Below are 13,971 nucleotides of genomic sequence, written 5' to 3' on the forward strand. Positions count from 1 at the left end.
AACACAGGCAACACTTCAGCTTTACAAAGAAGGGTTTGACATAAATGGCAACAAAGTCATGAAACTCAGAGAACATCCTGAAGTAAGTTGCGTCTGCAACTGAACCCACTGTTAATAAAATCATAAAGAGCAAAAGTTGCCAAATGATTTGACCTTCTACATAGACAGGTTGTACATCTGTTGTCGTAACCTTGATAACCTTTCATTTATTGTTAGCATTGTACATTACAGTTTATTAAATCGACCTTTGCTGTAGGGGAAAACCCTGGAATTGAAAAGGAGGAATCCTAAACTATTAGCACATATCTACAAAATGACCAAATAAAATCAGCAAACTACTCTGAATGGAGCATCCATGCTCATTATATTGCTGGTTGAAAGAGACAACAGTGCTGGGCTTACTGTCATTTTCAGTTCAATCAAACTGTAAGTTTAACCAGACGCTTTCACATCATATGCACACAAAATGTTTAATAACAGCAGGTTTACGATATCAGCAAAAGCTGTCCTCATTGCCGTCAGATTTTTAAATTTGAACATGCTGTTTGAATAGATAGAGCTTCATTCAAACTGAAAGTGAAATTTAATCAGACTTGGGCCTTAAACCTCTAGGTTTCATGGTCATACACAAATATTTTCACTGTAATCCAAAGACTTATTTGAACCAGATGAGACGTGTAGTGCATGCAGGTATACTTCAGTTCAAATGGTAATCTTTCTCCTACGCTGTATTGGACCCATATTCCAGAACAGATAGGTTTGACCTTTTTGACACCATAAATCCTAGGGAAGTCTCAGGCAACAGAGTATGCATATATGAATGGAAGTATGTATGACAGGTAACATAAGTATCACTAAATTTATTGGTCTTTCGTTATAGGGAAAATTTTGAAGTATTTTATCAAATATAAGAAGTTGATGTATATTGTAAATTTTAATATTTATGACCTTTGAGAAATGTATTGTGGTTGAGAATAGGTATTTAATTATGTAGAAAAGGTGTTTGCATATTTAACTTATGTATGCATACAGATGTAACTGCATGTACCACATAATAGTTTTTTCTCTAATTTCTAGATATAACTTACTGGTCATAAAATTTTCAAAAGTTGATTCTTTGGGCGGCACATTTACCATCAACGATAATAGATGCAAACTCAAAACATCAAATGTTCTTTGGGTGTAACTTATTACTAAAGTTCTAAATGTAGTCATGGCTCGTAAAATTTTTCAATAGTTAGTTATTTGGACAACACATTTACCTTCCTCAATTATGGAAAGAAACTCAAAAGATCAAAAGTTCACAGGTGTCTAGTGTGAAAAATGTAAGAGTTTATGGGTCATTAGGGATGAAAGAGTCTGGGCAGGATTCAGGCGATAAATTAATGTGTCCCTAATTAGTTTATTTCATTTCACCACACCAAGGTGTAATAAAATGCCAAGAGTGGAATTCAAAGTATGAAAAAGTGTGACTTATGAGATACATTAAAATTTTCACCAAGAAACGGCATGTTTCACAGTCTAATGGGCACTGATCATGTTTATGAAGCAGTGTTCAAATTGCAAATACTTCATTAGAATGTAGTCATGCTAACACCAACAACCGGCAGATGCAATATATGGATTGCTTCTATCAAGATCTACATCATTACAAGACAAAAGAGAAACTTCTGATTAAAAAGTCTTCAACAAAGATATGTTTTCAGAATAATTGTGAGCTATACTGATGTATTTTTTTTTAAACAGAACTTTATAACGTGCCATCAGTTGCTCATGAAATGAGAGTTATTGATATCTTGTACGTCTATCTTAACGTACCCAACCAAACAATGCCTAAGAGGCAGTACACACTTCACCCTATGTATCCCTGATTGTTAACGGGGCATAGTGTGAACTCACTGAAAAGTATTGTACTTTCTTAGTGCATTGCATTGCTTTGAATTTTGGTTTAAGTTTTGGAATTTTTGAATGGGGATTAGACATTTCCCGTGTTCTCAGAGTATTTAAGATTCATTTTACTTGAGTGTGTCTCATCCATATCTATGCATGTAATGTATGGAATATGAAGAGTTAATTATAGTATTTTTAAAAGAGTTATTATAATGTGAGAAGAATACAGTTTAACAATTTAGCATTTTCAGTTTTGCTTATTCTTAGCCAGATATGCTGGCCAAATATACTAGCCATGCTCAAATTTTTGCCTGCTATTTTTCAGATATCACATGTTTTACATCCATGAGGGGTCGAGATACATCTTCTGTGAGGGCGAGCCCTCCCCTTCCTAGACGGCTCATCCATTCCAATTTGCAACTGGTTTGGAAAATGCATATTCAACCTGTATTCAGCATATGAATGTATATTATGTATGGACAAGATTTGAATAAAATCTGTTTCTGGAATTTGACTAAATGATTTGAATTGTAGAACCAATTTTTGCTAGGAAAACTCCTTTAGTGTGCTTCCTATTGAGAGCATGTAGATAAGTTAAAGGGTAATGATTTTCAGTTCAGTATAAGTCTAAGAGATTTCTGTAACACTGTTCAAAAGATACTTCCATGTGGTGTACCAGGCTGAAGCGTGAAAAAGAAAGGGTTAGATTTAATACTTACATAGATGATTTTAAGCAATTGTACAGCAACAGGGGTGTCTTCTGATGTCTTTGGTTTGTTGACATTTGTCCAATATATCTTCAAAGAAACTAGAGAAGGATATCCTTGCTCTTTTCCCAAACTATGCCACATGGAAGAAAACCACAACATCTTTCAAATATCTACAAACACCTTCAGAAAAATGAGAAATTTTGTGTGATTCACTTCAAATCTAATGGTTTTGTAATACAGACCATGTAGCACAGTAGAATCATATTTAATCAGGTAAAACAACTTAATTTATTTCATCACATTTGATACATGGGCCCATACTGATTGTAATTCCAGCATGTGTACAGGCAACCAAGTGATCATTTGATTTTATCTCACAAATTTGATTTATTGATATGAACTGAGAGAGAGTACTGTATAGCTGTGAAATTATTGGTGACGAAAAGCATTATTGACGACTGATATATTCTGCAACAAATAGTTTCTTAAATGCAATATGTATCCTGGCCTCTAATGATTCGAAAGTTGAAATGCATTATGTATAATGGTGTCACAGTACATCAACTGAGTAGCCAAAACCATAAAATAGGAGTTAATTGCCAGGCTTTTTATTGCTGCTGCGATATATTCATTAAGTTAAATGATATTTTGTGTTTGTACTCCTGTCACTTTTTACAGCAGTAGGCTGTTACTAAGGTCTTCAAGTCGGCTGTTGAACCTTTGAAGGTCAATGTTATCAGGAACATTGTTGCAACTGGCAGAAGTGAAATGTACAGAATTATGATACAGAGAAGAGTCACAGGTTCTCATGAGTCTATGTAGATTTCAGTTCACTGCACTTTGTTAAATGTCACATGTAGAATTTTACAAGGAAGAGCTTTTACATTTAGAATTCTACAAGAATGAGGTTTTACAATGTGATTGTGTGCAAAGGTATTGCTCTGCTTAGTACCAAGTGAGATAAGGCAAACAGCATTGATGATGATCAAACAAAATTTTATAATATCTTGCCTTCATATATTAAGTCAAACCATTTTGTCTCAGATGACTTTAAGGTAGACACTCCGCTATTGATTAAGCCATGTGCAGATGAAAGCTAACACTAGCTTGAAGGCTACAGGTACACTTTTGCTGTCCTTGTATTTCACCTTCCTAATTTGCATATTGTTCAGCGATGTCTTCCTGCTCAAGTGAGGCAAACTCAGACACAGCTTTGTGAGGAACATTACAACTTCTGTTGGAAAGAATTTTGACAGATGAATCAAAGCCGACACAATCGACACAAAATCTCCAGAGTTACAGAATTAGACATGAAATACTAAGATTAATTTTGTTACAAGTCCACTCTTAAGTCTCTGTCCTGTGCAGTTAGGTTTTGATGTCATCTTCTTTTGGACGATTCAGTGTTGAATTCCAGGCTTCTCTTCCCATCAGATCTTGTTTTTAACCATATTTTTCATGTACACGTCACAGACCCGATGTCTGCATGTCAAAGATATATTCACCATTGGAAGAGCTAGCGAGGTTTGGGTTCCAACTTGTGGTCAAGTGTTTCATTCTAAAGTTACAAGTTATACCCAGCACGCCATGTTTGTGCGGCTGTATCTGTATCGGTCTGTGGCTTTGTAATTTCCAATGTGTTGTAAGATTTCATTAATTAGTAAACAGCTGTAACTGATAAGACAAGCCTGCAGCTAATTAAATAGGAAACTGGTTGTTCAGTGTGTAAAGAGTTTGTGTGGTGGTTTATTATTTTTGTCTTTGAGAACCTGCCACTAGCGAAGCAATATTTGAAACAAATGGTGTACATTTAAGAACAAAGCAGGTAATATATACTACAACCTTATCAATATCAAGCTCCACTTAATGTCAAATCTGCCTCGCTCGCCACTGTAAAAGTAGGTACAAGACAATTGCAGGAAAATGAATGTGCAGTTTTCAGTTGATTACTGTGTGACGTTAGAGAAGTAGATCAGAGGCCATAAATTTCTCAAAGATTCAGCCACTGTAACCCTGACACCTCCATTTAAGTGTGTAGGGGTCCAACTTTGCCATTGAAAACAAAGGGATTACACCAAACCATAGAGGTGAAAGAATTCAATCTATTTCAAGCTCTTTGAATTTCAATACTTCAGACACGCATACGTTACATCTTTATAACTCACTTACACAGATAGTGTCCCAATTTCACCATACCCATCATCCGTATTTTGGCCATTTTCGCTACCTACTCATCATCTTTATAGATATTTAACATTTGCACTTCTCAATTTAAAGGAAAACGGCAATTAACCATTATGAGCCAACACATCAATTCTATATTTTATTAATGTACCATTAACATGTCATCATTTCAAAGGTGAACTTTATTTATTTAATATTTGAAATTCAATCTATAGATATGAAACTGGTATTTCCGTATGTTATCATAGTACAGGGTATGATATAACCAGTACTGCTCGCATTCACATTTTAAGGACGTCTTTGTAGGTTCTTTCTAAGAGCGCCCATTTTTATAAAAAATTCAAGGTAGCATAATCGTACTAAACAAGGTAATGTCTGTGACATTCAGTGCGATTATGTAGTTAGAGAGCAGATATTGTGTACGGTTTCACAACATTTTCACAAGAGCAGTCTAAAAAGACCAGACACAGTTCCTTGAAAAAGGAAATATACACTCACCAATTTTTTTCATCATGAATCATGTATGCCATTGTTTAATATTTTAGCTGGCGACAGCTCATAATTTTCAAATTATTGTAGTCAATTTCAGACCATTTTAAGTGCATTACTTGCTGGTAATTAATTTCACATCTTAATCCTAATGAGAAAAGTACAGGCGAATTCAATTTGCCAAATAAAGCACTAATTACAGAGCAGATTAATTTTCAATGAGTCTACCTTGATCAATAATGACAAGCTTTCATCAATGCTGCAGAGGTAATTATGAAGTGCCGTATGTATTGAGTCTAGGAAAACATTGATCCAAAGCAAATCGGCTTTATGCATGTGTGCCAGATGCATTGAATGCCTCAAAATAGTTGGAAAGAATAAAAAAAAATGTCGGTAAAATACTTTGTATCCTTTTTACATCTTATTTATCTGTACAGTAGCCGAGTAATATAGATGTTTTGCATCTTTTATAATGTACTTATCTTGTTCAATACAAGTGAACTATTTTATCAGTGTTCCTTCCGATAGTTATTTGACATATTCCATCTGATAGACTATTTTTCATTTGCATAGAAGGCTGTACTTTGGCAATACTTTACAACCATATTCAGACTATGTGAATTAAAGTCAACAGTAACTAGAGTTATTTTCTGAGCAATTTGATAAACAGAGTCATGCATTTTACAGCAGATAAACAAGACCTACCTTCATTCTTCATTTCTTTCTATGTGCTATGTGTCCTGTTAGGACAACGAGAATTTCTGCAAAGGCATTAGCATTTTCATTAAGTTTCTAGCTGAACCTATAACATGTCAAAAGACATGCTTGTAGGCTTGGTAAAAACTACAAATCCCTGTTTATGACAAGATACTATCATACATAAGTCATATCAGCATTTTTCCCGAGATCACACACATGTTGCCTGTAGGACCATAAAGTCATGTATTCCATATTGCTAAATGTTGGCTAAATGAACAGACTTTGTCACCTTTGAGGCTAGAGAATCATTCACACCTCAACACCATATCAACTTAGTGTACCAACATACTTAAGAGGTTATCCATTGCACAAACTGCCAAGTGGAGGGAGATGTGTAGTATTAATGCTCATGTGTACTTTGCAGTTATTCATAATTAAGCTTTTTACAATTTTACATATTACATTTTAACTGAGGTATGGAATTGACCAAGCAGTCTGTATGGCCAATGTGATATACCCGTAACAAAAATCTTGCTTCTGATTTTTCCAGCCACCATGGAGCATGATTTATTGCACACTTTGACGGCCTTTGGAATCTCACGTACTGATATATGTATGATACACATTTGGACAATCCTCTATTGGCTCCCCCAAAATGGTCAAACTGGAACCAGCATTCCAAACAGCTTTTTAGTGCACACATAATTCTATTGCTTTTGCAGGTAGATGTTTGTGTGAGTATGCTTTTACAAAGAAAGAGAGGGAATGAGGTAACTTCAATGACATCTTATTTATCTGTTAATATATAAAACATGAGGTATTTTTGATGACATGTTTAGCCAGCAGGGTGATATACTTCAATTTATTGTCTTTACAAATTTTAATTTAGTCATTTTCAAGACAATTTTAAGAGCTCTTCTTACTTGTACATTCATGAAAACTTTTAATCATAATGAAACAAATTCAATTAATTTTGCCAAATAAAGTAATAATTTTACAGAGTGGATAAATTTCTAGTAAGTGTACCTTAAATAACCCTTTGAGTGCTGTATTTTTCCCACCAAAATTTTAGTGCAACATTTTACCAATTTTTATGAACTTTTCTATATGTTTTGGATAACTTTGAACCAAATGGCCACAATTGTTTATCAAAATTTTGGCAAACACCTGACAAAAATTGACTGAGGTATATTTTGTAAGGGCAAGAAAAATTGACTTTGGCGCTCAAAGGGTTAATAATGGCATGCTTCCATCAATGCTTCGGAGCAGAGTTTGAAGTACTGTGTGTATTGAGTCAATTCACACGTTCATCCAAAGCAAACTAGCTTTATGTCTGTTAGGTGCACTGAATGCCACAAAAAAGTTGGAAATGATAAAACCAAATGTCAGTAAAAGACCGTATAGTCCAAAGTGTTACTTGGTATTTAGCATCTCTTCAGATGCACTCATCCTGTCCAATACAAGATAACTATTTTATAAGTTTTTCCTTCAAATGGTTTTTCAACATTCCATATGCAAAGCAGATTGCAAACTGCAGCAGGTATTTTTCATTGGAAAGTTAACTCAAAGGATATGTTAAATAACTATTTATTTATAACTATACATTTAAGTAAGTATGTTATCATATATTATCATGTAAGTCTCAACTGAAATACCAGTTACTTGTACCACAGAGTCTACCTTGCAACTACATAAATGTATAAAGTTGGTGTGCACACAGCGTGACCCTGTAGATAATGGTGTTCTCCAAAGGGAAAAGTTGCTGTTTTATGGCATTGTTTATGTGTCAAGAGGAAATGAAATACTTTCTAAAAGTCGGTCATAAGCTCAAGCAGTGTTGATGATATACGATGTGATTATTTTCCAATATTAAGCTTAGCTGTACTCTGCATCAATGATCACAGTGCATGAGATACATACAGGTGTGAGTCCATTAGCATGTGTTCCTGTAAGTATCACAAAGTTCATTCTTCTTTTTCTTTCTCCACTACTTCATAAAGCAGGACATAACACCTTTTCTTCACCACTGTCTCAGCATGATGCAAGGTGCTGAATACAATGTCATGATTTCTGAAACAACCAAATATTACGAAAATGATGTTCACAGGTGGTGATTTTGTCTCTGTGTGGTGACAATACTGCAGTGTTAGCCATATACTGTCATTGTAACATCAGATGATCAGTTCCAGAAAGAATTTGTTTTAATAATAAATTTCAGAGCAACAAATTACATTCAAAATGAATTGCAAGAGGTATAAGCTATTAAATTAAAACTGTAGAATCAAATAGCACTTTGATCTCTGAAAACATGTCAATACTCTTAAATTACTGTAATATTTTCGTTTTTAATTCTCTCTGCTGACCAAGACCAAGCCAATGTTCATTACTGAAATCTTGATGGGAAAAATATTGTGCAAAATGATCACAACCTTGCATTTAAGGATTACTGAGGACTTCATGTTTGTCTACTGTATAATGATCAGCCAAGATTTCTGTAAAGTTAGAGTGCATGAGATTGTCCAGACTCCTTCCTGCCTTGTATCTTTGATGTGCAGATTTTGAACAGACACTGATATTAAACACATAAACTCAAATTGCCTTCGGTGAATAAGATACTTGCAAAAGCTCACTGCATAATCCAGGAGGTATAGGTGGACCATATAAGTTTTAAAATCCTAAGTAAGCAATATCATGACATTTTATGGGTTTAGTACTGGAAATATTGCTTAGAAACACAGTGCCACACAAAGCTATGATTGATTGGTCGACGTGGAAAGCGTTCAAATGTCTGTCAATAAACCTTTTTTTCATTAACTTTTGACAGTCATAATAACCCCGGCCTGTCACCAGGCTATCGCTTTTCTGCTATTTTAACAGAGGATGGTTTATAGATCAGCATTTATTACTTTTTCAATCACATGTTTTGACATATTGCCTGCTCATCCCGTCTTCACTGTTACATCCTGTAGTCCTCAATTTATTTCCATCTGTCTTTGTTGCGTTCAGATCTCCAAACACAAACCGTTGCAGCTATATCAAGTAGTTTGTGTTCATAGTTGAAGTTTTGCAAGAAAAGACTTGTGGGGGGTACAAAATTTGTCCTGAATCTCAAAATATATGTCAACCATTCTGGGTGATGAGGAACGGAAAACTTCTTGAAATTCTCTCTTGACATAAACCATGTATGGCATATTACAAAACCCTACAATGTGTATCATGTTTTTCATAAACTGATTTCTTGTTGTACTTTGTGACCTATTTGAGTGTCAAGTGTGATGCACCAATGATGCTAAAGGTCTTGCTGAGTGATAAAAATCGGTAGAAATATTCGGCCTTCACCCTCTTTGCTTTGAAAATGCTTAATACCGTATTTATGTGTGAATGCTTTTCTCGCTCACAATATTAATTTTAAGTACAATTAGATCGACATGAAGGGAAAACCCTGCACAGTCTGAAAATTACAGTGGAATTGTTTGAGCTTGTATGGAAAGCTTTTCCGGGATCTGTACTGGTAATCAATTTCCTCGTTGACTATTATCCATTTCCAATTTCTGAGTGCCTTTCCAATGTACAAACACAAGGCAATCCATCTGCAGACATTGTTGACACTCCACTAATTTTGTAGAAACAAGGAGATGATTTGTGATATAGAGTAAACAACATTTGCACTTTCATATCTTGTAGTGAAAGTAGTAAGTGGAAGGGGGCACATTGACATACGATGTTCACAATGCTTCCAATCAAATCAACGGGCCTAGGATGTTATTGACATGTGAAATGGATGTTCACAGTAATTTACACTGGCATGGGACTATTGTTAACATGTAATTTTCATGGTCATATAACTGCAGGCAACAAGTATTCGTAGTTTCGACCCTCAAATTGCACTGAGCTAAGGTGAAGGTCGACAGGTGATGTTCGAGTAATCATTCACGAATGTTAAGAAACTGATTTGACAATTTTATAACATCTGCATGGAAGCAGTATTTGAGCTAGCAGTATCTCAGGCAGGTTGACCTGACAACCCTGCCAGCTATTAATCATTGCCAAAGAACATCTAGAACATGAAAGACCATTGTGTTAAATGATACCTATCAATGATTCTTGTCAAACACAATTCATTTTTAAAACCCGATATTTTACGTACATATATCTAAAAAAGAAGATACTTTATGACCTACAATCTTACTTTACTATCGCTCTTCAGATATCTACGACTTCAAAACGGCACTAAAACTGAAGATATTTTTAACATATATCAGGAAATATATCAATTATTACTGAAATGTAACTGTTATATCTTTGCACTGATATTTTTTCCAGTCATGCCCAACAGTTAGTGCAAATAAATAAATGACATCACATGTCATTTACCATTATTTGCTGTAAAATCCAGCTGCTGGATAATTCATTTAGCATTCAATGATTGGTTTACCTATTTCTTTCATGCCAGGTTATGCTGCCATAAATATATAAACTGTTTAGAGGTAATATTTTAGGTATTTGTAAATCAAAGATCATATCAAGCAAGCATTTTGCCATTTCTAAATAATTTACACGACTATCACATACCGGTATGCCCATCTGAATGTCTGCCCACTTTTCTTTTGTTTCAAAGTACTTTGCTTGAAAGTTAGGTGCTCGTTATCAATGAAAATGTGCAGCATGATAAGACAGACGTTTAAACAGGTTCAAGTGTCACAGAGTAAAAAAAATTCATTTGTGTCATGCCTAATGACTGCTAACACTCACAGATAATACTATTTGAATGCAGTGGTAGAGTGGTAGACCCATTGACTGCTGCTGAAAATGACTCAAAGTCGGCCATGTTGAATTAGGACCGAAACATCGTAAGTTTCAGCCATATTGGATAAGAACCAAAATAACACTAACTTAATTCATAGACACTTCTCTCTATACTTCGTGTGCATGAACTTTCTTCATACAAATTTTTCGAAACAGTTTATAACAATAAAAAAACGAAAGCCATGCGCACGCAAATTCAAAACAATTTCCCTTCCAATAAACCTACCAGTATCTCTACATATAGACTTTTGCCATTTCTCTATCATAAATAAGAAATTCACTGGATTCATGACATGCACAGAAAATATATTTCAACAACATATGAACTCTATTTCTCTATTATGCATAAAATTATCCATTTAGGGTGCATTGCGCTGTACCACAACGCTGTTTAACTCACAGATACATGCTCTTATCTGACGAAATTGAGTCTCTAAATGTGTTCGCCAATGTCCAGTACGGCCCCTTATCATTGTCTTCATTTCCGGGGAGGCTGCACCATATAATGATTACCTAATTTCTTGGTTGTGCAAACATGCAGATATTGGGAATATTTTCAATCAGAGTAATTGACGGAGGAAATGAATCACTCATAGACATTCACAGTGTCTTTACTTTTTAATCTGTGATTAGCGCGGCATGAAACGAAATGTGACCTTGCACAAATATTAACTCAAACTGTCCACAGATTAGCCAAAGGCACAATTAGTGAACTGACTGTACAGTTGGTTTGCTCAGCACAGAGATCAAACTTATGTATTGTTGGTAAATGACTGTATTCGTAATACTGAATTTTATGATGAGAAAGGTGCCATGCCGTTAAACTTAAGCAAAGTATCCAAATTGCAGAAATTTCTCAATAGGATTTACGTTTTCTATCTTTGCCGATTGGTGATGCTGCCATTATGTTCCCTATTCATCTCCCTTGCTAAGGCCATTTGAGGAAAATGTTTTGTTTGCGGTCCTTGGATTTTTAAAAAACCTACCAGTCAGCCAGGGAAAAAAACCAAACACAGACAAAAACAAGTGTATTAACATAAGTTCAATTTTTATTTGGTTCCTTTGGAAAAATAATATTTTTATTTGTAATAGTGTTAACATTGTGTTTGTTGTCTTAATTATCTCTGAAAACCTACCAGCACGCGGACGGCAAACAATGAATTTTGTTAATAGCGCCTAATGCGTTAAATACCTCTGATGTCAATTGTTTCACTAAGGTTTGTGTCGACATATGATAATGCAGGGACATTGTTAAATTTGCAACCTTAACACCATACTGTATCAAGTAGAATCGTGTTTTAGTTGTCCGCAATGCTTGAATCGCTTATTTTCAAGGGTAAATATTTAGCTGTGCGGTTTTGGCTGCGATGTCTTCGCTGTTGGTAACTAAGTGCCGTACGTTGTCAGTTTGAATACATTTAGCAGTTTTTTATTAGATTTAGGAAATTACCTTTACTGCAACTTTTGAAGACTACAGCATTTTGAAACATTGTATAAGTTTTTGGTGCCACGTCTGCTTTGCAAAATTGGTATCAGTTTTAACCACCAAGTGAACCATTGATGATATAGATCAACTGTAGGATTTGTTGGTAACTTTCACAGCGAGACTCAGGATTACTTGAGAGATGGTTTACCTGTACGAAAAGTGAACATTATCCTAAACGAGGTGTATTTCTGTTCACTTATTAGATGAAACGTTTATAATGATGGTTACTACCATTAGAAGTGACACGTTTTTCTTTGTAGCTGTAATAAGTTAGCTCTTCTTGTAGTATATTAGCTAAAGTATGAACGTGAATGCCTTACAAAAATGTGCAGTATTAATGCCTATTGTGATTGTTTTATTGAACCACCTTTTCTAGAGATAGGGACGTAGCTGAGTGGTTGTGATCGCGGACTTCTAGAGGGAGTAGGTTGGGAGTTCGAATCTGATCGAGAAATGACTGAATTTCATATCATCGGTGAAAATTCCCACCGCTTAGTTTACAGCCATTATCTTGTCGTAAGCAGCAACAGTAACACCCTTCGGTAAATTGCAATTAGTTAGATAACTGGTCGCTGATTGTGCCATTTATCATCATACATCAATGCCGAATTTTCATTCAGAGTGGTATTTTTAATTTCCGTATTGCATTCACTTGATGTTAGAGTGAGTGTTGAGTGTAAAGAAATGTTTTCAGTTCACATCCATGTAATGCATCACAAAAGCATTGTGAACACTAATTTCTAATTTAATTTAATCAAGATTACTATTAATATTTGAAAAAAAATGAAATGATCGCAAAAGCAAACATCAACAGCAGAGCAATGAATGATATAGTATGGCGCTTTGTATTGCTGTAATTATATAAGCATGGGATAATCATTTTAACTAAGTCACCTAAAATATTATAAAAATTGTCACGTTTCTTCTGTTCTGAAGTGATTTATTAGTTCCAGCCAAACACTTGTAACTTAAGTGAATGATTGACAACTAATATTGTACTTTGTCGTCCAGTTAAGATTGAAATATTTTAAACTGTAGCCAAATATATTGATGGCTTCAAAAGCAGACGTCGATGCAGAGATACTAAAAACATACCTTTCTAATTTATACAACAACAATCACATTCAATCAAAGTATTTCTTCGTGAAGAAATCGTAGCGTGCCAATTACCCTCCCAACCTCATCCCCCAAATGTACCGTAATCAGAGTTCCACCAATCAAAGAATAAGAGGCACATTTACACCTGAAAGAATATGAACGGAAACTGATGAAATTACACTGACTGATACAGACAATAGCAGCTTAGTGACGGAAACATTAATCCCCATGACGTTTACCAACGAAGTGATGAAAGCCACCAGCTGCTGGTTCGTCTTCTTGTTTGTGTTTGCTCCTTTCATACCATTGTTAGTATTCGAATTCCACTTGTTGTACTCATGAAGAATACTGGTAAAGATCCTCCCGTAGGTAGTAATCTTCTTCTCCCGGTGCCCTTTCATAATAAATGATCAAAATGATCACCCTTGAACATTATTTATTTCTAACATGGCTGAGCAAGACCCCAGTTTTCTACAGTTACAATATGTATCGCAATTGAGAATGAGCCCCTATGTGGCAAACTTTCAAACCAACAAATATATTATGCCAAATAGGAAAAAAATAGCGAAGTGAGTGAACAGATGTTTAGGTTTACGCTGTCCATATTGC

At 35.0% G+C, this 13,971-nt stretch overlaps 1 protein-coding gene across 12 annotated transcripts in view; it reads left to right on the plus strand.

Annotated features, from left to right (window-relative positions):
• LOC139115703 (potassium voltage-gated channel subfamily KQT member 1-like) overlaps window positions 1-13,971 on the plus strand; it is a 348,427-nt gene that overhangs the window by 70,066 nt on the left and 264,390 nt on the right. The window lies entirely within an intron of this gene.

The sequence above is a fragment of the Ptychodera flava genome, chromosome 17 (genome assembly GCF_041260155.1).
Source record: "Ptychodera flava strain L36383 chromosome 17, AS_Pfla_20210202, whole genome shotgun sequence".
In the NCBI taxonomy this organism is placed as follows: domain Eukaryota; kingdom Metazoa; phylum Hemichordata; class Enteropneusta; family Ptychoderidae; genus Ptychodera; species Ptychodera flava.